This window comes from Ranitomeya variabilis, chromosome 1 (genome assembly GCF_051348905.1).
Source record: "Ranitomeya variabilis isolate aRanVar5 chromosome 1, aRanVar5.hap1, whole genome shotgun sequence".
NCBI lineage: Eukaryota > Metazoa > Chordata > Amphibia > Anura > Dendrobatidae > Ranitomeya > Ranitomeya variabilis.
Window position 1 is genome coordinate 862680133 of NC_135232.1, and position 6271 is coordinate 862686403.

Consider the following 6271-nt stretch of genomic DNA (forward strand, 5'->3'; position numbering starts at 1 on the left):
ACAGACGTGGCGATACTAAATATGTGTACTTTTATTATTTTTTTTTATTTAGCTAAAGGAATGCATTTATTGGAACAATATTTTTTTTTATTATTATTTATTTAGGATTTTTTTTTTACACATGCAATTTTTTTTTTTACATTTTTACTTTGCCCCAGGGGGGGCATCACAGTAAAGTGACAGATCGCCGATCTGACACTTTGCTGTGCACTGTGTCAGATCGGCGATCTGAAGTACACAGCTCCAGGCTTCCCGGCACCTGCTCTAAGCAGGCGCTGTGAAGCCACCTCCCTGCAGGACCCGGATGCAGCCCCGCGGCCATTTTGGATCCAGGGCCTGCAGGGAGGAGATGCTTGGTACAAGGTGAGCACATCGCCTTGTACCGATCGTCTCAGGGAAACACGCAGGGAGCCCCCTCCCTGTGCGATGCTTCCCTATACCGCCGGAACACTGAGATCATGTTTGATCGAAGTGTGCCGGGGGTTAATGTGCCGGGGGCGGGCCGTGACTGCTCCTGGCACATAGTGCCAGATGTCAGCTGCGATAGTCAGCTGACACCCGGCTGCGATCGTGTGCGCTCCCCCCGTGAGCGCAGCTGATCGCGCTGGACGTACTATTCCGTCCTTAGGAAGTAGGGCCCACCCCACATGGACGGAATAGTACATCCAATGACAGAAAGGGGTTAAAGCATACATTTTTCTTATTGCACTTTTACACAGCTTTTAAGAAATTTGGCAGGGATGTTGTTCCAAACATCTTAGAGAATGAACCACAGATCTTCTGTGGCTGTTGGATTGCTCTAATCCTTCTTTCTCTTGATCATCATACCAGCAGTAAAATATGGTGATGGTAGTGTGATGGTCTGGGGCTGTTTTGCAGTTTTCGGACCAGTAAGACTTGCTGTGGTAAATGGAACTATTAATTCTTCTGTCTGACAAAAAAACCCTGAAGTAGAATGACAGACCATCTGTTCGTGACCTCAAGCTGAACTGCTTGGATTATGCAACAGGACAATGATCCAAAACACACCAGCAAGTCCTCCTCTGAATGGCTGAAGAAAAACAAAATTCAAATTTTGGAGTGACGTTGTCAAAGTCCTGACCTTAATCCGATTGAGATGCTTTGGCGTGACCTTTACAAGGTGGTTCATGCTCTGAAACCCTCAAATGTGACTGAATCACAACAATTCTGCATTGTGAGTGGGCCAATATTCCTCCAGAGCCTTGTAAAAGTTATCACAAAGGCTTGATTGCCGCAGCTGTATGTGTCGCGGCTGTGTCACAATGACAGCACATGCAGGGATTGCCTGTGTGTTGGGCTCTCCATGCATATGCTGTGACTGTGACACAGCCGCGACACATGCAGCTGCGGCGCCGATCAGCTGATCAGCCAGCATGCTCCATGTATCCGGGTTCCCGCTGTAGCTTGTTCAGTAAGCGCTATAGCTTGCCAAATAAGCAGGGACTCAAACAAATTTGCTCAACTCTAGTAAAGACTTTCATTTAAAAACTTTATGTTTATGTTTACTTGTGTTATCTTAGTCTAATATTTACATTTGTTTGGTGATCTGAAACATTTAAATTTGACAAACATGCAAAATAATAGGAAATCAGGAAGAGTGCAAACACTTTTTCACTAGTGTTGAGCATTCCGATACCGCAAGTATCGGGTATCGGCCAATATTCGCGGTATTGGAATTCCGATACCGAGTTCCGATACTGTCAGTATATCGGATACCGGAATCGGAAGTTCACAAAATTCAAAGAGCCAGAATTCAGCCAATGAGGAATCATTAGACGTGTGGGCACATCCTGTTCTGCATGGTAGGCATGTAGCTACTGGCATGGCTGTGATTGGCTGCTGAAATGATGTCATGATGCAGTATAAAAGTCGCCGCTGCCATTTTGGGTGCACTCTGCTGTGAATTCAGTTAGGGACAGGACGCTGTGTTCTGACTGAGGGATAGTTTTGAGGTAGCGATTTGCTTCATTGTGCTGTACCCAGGCTAATTTAGCAACCGCTGTGTGAGAACCTTGTTTTTGCCTTGCAGCGCCGTTTACAGCTGTCTGCAAGGTCTCTGTGTGAGTGCAGCTCACTCTGTAGTCAGTTCTGCCGCCACAGCCGGTTGTAGTAAGCTCAGGGTGCGTCACTGCCTCATACCGTTACATTGTCCATTTTTGCAATTAGTGCAGCCCGCTGCACATTTTTTCAAATGTATCCTATTAGTGGCTTTCCATCTGTATCCTGCTAGATTGTGGAAAAACACTATATAGGATTACATAGAGGAGCTTTTTTTGGCCTTGCAGCGCCGTTCACGGCTGTCTACACGGTCTCTGTGTCTCTGAATGCCTTTATTGTCTCCTCCACCTCCCCAATACATCCTACATTATTCTTAGTTGTTTTCCTTTATGTAGAATTAACCTACAAGGAAAGAAAGGGTTTATTTTAATTCCGATATTTTTGTCCCATTGACGATCGCCGATCCAATCCGATACAGATACTTCTCGATATCGGAAGGTATCGCTCAACACTATGTTTCACACAACTGTAGGTAAGTTCCTTGTGGGGTCTAGTTTCCATAATGGAGTAATTTTTGTGGGGGGTTCCACTGTTTAGACTCATGACGGGCTTGTCAAACGCAACATGACGTCCGCTCTCAATTCCAGCCAATTTTGTGTTCAAAAAGTCAAGTGCTGCTTCTTCCCTTCCGAGCCCTGTCGTGCACCCAAACAGCGGTTTACCCCACATATGGGGTATTTCAAGAGAAATTGCACAACAACTTTTGGGGTCTAATTTCTTCTGTTACCCTTGTGAAAATAAAAAATGTTGGGCATAAATTAAATTTTTGTTGAAAAAATTTGATTTTCTTTTTATTTTCATAGCTCTACATTAACTTCTGTGAAGAACTTGTGGATTCAAAGTGCTCACCACTAGTGTTGAGCGATACCGTCCGATACTTGAAAGTATCGGTATCGGAAAGTATTGGCCGATACCGGCAAAGTATCGGATCTAATCCGATACCGATACCCGATACCAATACAAGTCAATGGGACACCAAGTATCGGACAGTATCCTATATGGTTCCCAGGGTCTGAAGGAGAGGAAACTCTCCTTCAGGCCCTGGGATCCATATCAATGTGTAAAAGAAAGAATTAAAATAAAAAATAGGGATATACTCACCTCTCCGACGCAGCCTGGACTTTACCGCCGTAACCGGGAGCCGTTGTACCTAAGAATGCACGCTTGAAGGGCCGTAGATGACGTCACGGCACTCTGATTGGTCCGTAGCGGTCGCGTGACCGCTACGCGACCAATCACAAAGCAGTGACATCACCTAAGGTCTTTCAAGCGCTTGAAAGACCTTAGGTGACGTCACTGCTTTGTGATTGGTCACGTAGCGGTCACACAACCGCTACGGACCAATCAGAGCGCCATGACATCATCTAAGGCCCTTCAAGCGCGCATTTTTAGGTGCAATGGCTCCCAGTTACGGCGGTAAAGTCCAGGCTGCGTCGGAGAGGTGAGTATATCCCTATTTTTTATTTTAATTCTTTCTTTTACACATTGATATTAATCCCGATACCGATTCCCGATACCACAAAAGTATCGGATCTCGGTATCGGAATTCCAATACCCGCAAGTATCGGCCGATACCCGATACTTGCGGTATCGGAATGCTCAACACTACTCACCACACATGTACGTAAGTTCCTTGAGGGGTCTAGTTTCCAAAATGGGGTCACTTGTGAGAGATTTATACTGTTTAGGCACATCAGGGGCCCTCCAAATGCGGCTAATGATTCCAGCAAATTTTGCATGCAAAAAGTCATATGATGCTTATTTCCTTCCAAGCCCTGCAGTGGTTCTCTTCAATATATGGGGTATCGTCATGTTCAATAAAAATTATACTACAGTTTTTGGGGTCCATTTTCTCTTCACCCTTGTAAAAATAAAAAAAATTGAATCAATAGGAAAATTTTAATGAAAAAAGTTAAATGTTAATTTTTTCCTTTCACATTGCTTCAGTTCCTGTGAAGCACCTGAAGGGTTAATAATAGTGTTGAGCATTCCGATACTGCAAGTATCGGGTATCGGCCGATATTTGCTGTATCGGAATTCCGATACCGAGTTCCGATATTTTTGCGATATCGGAAATCGGAATCGGAAGTGTGTGGTGCGTATGGTTCCCAGGGTCTGGAGGAGAGGAGACTCTCCTTCAGGCCCTGGGATCCATATTCATGTAAAAAATAAATAATAAAAATAAAAAATATTGATATACTCACCCGTCCGGCGGACCCTGGACCTTAGCGATGTAACCGGCAGCCTCCGTTCCTAAGAATGAGTGAGTGTAGGGCCTGCGATGACGTCGCGGCTTGTGATTGGTCACGTGAGCGGTCACATGAGCGGTCACGCGACCAATCACAAGCCGCGACGTCATCGAAGGTCCTTCACTCTGCATTCTTAGGGAACGGAGGCAGACGCTTGGACCGGTGAGAGCCGGGGCCGTCAGAGGGGTGAGTATATCAATATTTTTTATTTTTATTCTTTATTTTATACATGAATATGGATCCCAGGGCCTGAAGGAGAGTTTCCTCTCCTTCAGACCCTGGGAACCATTCCGATATTTTGTGTCCCATTGATATGCATTGGTATTGGGTATCGGTATCGGCGATATCCGATACTTTTTGGGTATCGGCCGATCCAATCCGATACCGATACCTTTGCATATCGGAAGGTATTGCTCAACACTAATTAATAAACTTCTTGAATGTGGTTTTGAGCACCATGAGGGGCAATGTTAATAGAATTGTGTCACTTTTGGGTATTTTCTGTCATATAGACCCCTAGACCCCTCAAAGTCACATCAAACATGATGTGGTCCCTAAAAAAATGGTTCCATAAAATTTTGTTAGAAAAATGAGAAATCGCTGGTCAACTTTTAACCCTTATAACTTCCTAACAAGAAAAACATTGTTCCAAAAATTTTCCAAAATTAAAGTAGACATGTGGGAAATGTTGTTTATTAATTATTTCACATGATATCTCTTTGATTTAAGGGCATAATAATTCAAAGTTTGAAAATTGCTAAATTTTAAACATTGCCAAATTTCCATTTTTTTCACAAATAAACACAAGTCGTATCAAATAAATTTTACCACTATCATGAAATACAGTATATGTCACAAAAAATATGTCCCAGAATCAGTTGGATCCGTTGTAGCATTCCAGAGTTATTACCTCATAAAATGACAGTGGTCAGAATTGTAAAATTTGGCCTGGTCATGAAGGTTAACAGCCTTGGGGTGTAACAGCATTGAAAAATTTGTTTTGTTGTTATATACATTAATAGTACATCTGAAAATAAGAAACTTACTGAATGGACTTGCTGCTTTCTCCTGCTGAAACTATTCTTTCCTTTACTAAATTCTCAATTCACAGGTTAAATCTTTAACCCCTTCCCAACATGCGGCGTACTAGTACTGATCTGTGTGACCTGCGTTCTCACAAACAGCAGTACTAGTATGGCGCAACAATCGCGCGGCCTCACGCTGAGCGCTCTGGTGATCGGGTGCGGTGTCAGCTGCATGTGACAGCTGACACCCCGCAGCAAAGCCCATAATCAGTGCTAGCACCAATCGCGAGCATGTAACCACTCTGATGCCACTGTCAGTAGGGACAGCGACATAGAGGAGCATCACGCAGTGAAGGGGCTCCCTGCGCGCTTACATCAGGACAACGCCATGTGATCACGTTGTCCTTATGGTCTCCATGGAGACTCCCAGCCCCCAAGATGGCCATGAGGTCCTTTCAGGTCCTGCAGGGAAGGTGGCTTGTGAGCACGTGCTGTCATGACTCCTTCCATGCCTGTCAGATCCTAACGTGATACTCTGCAGCGCCAATTAAGCCAGCAAATTTTACATTCAAAAAGTAAAATGGTGCTCCTTTCCTTCCAAGTCCTGCCATGTGCCCAAACAGTCATTTTCTCTCTCAAATGGGGTATTGGCATGCTCAGGAGAAAATGCACAACAAAATGTATGGTCTATTTTCTCAAGTTACCTTTGCGAAATTAAAAAAATTCGGCATAAAGAAAAGAAAAGTGAAATGTTTACATTTTCCTTCCACATTCCAAAAATTCCTGTGAAGCACTTGAAGGGATAATAAACTTCTTGAATGTGGTTTTGAGTACCATGAGGGGTGCAGTTTTTAGAATGGTGTCACTTTTGGGTATTTTCTGTCATATAAGCCCCTCAAAGTCACTTCAAATATGAGT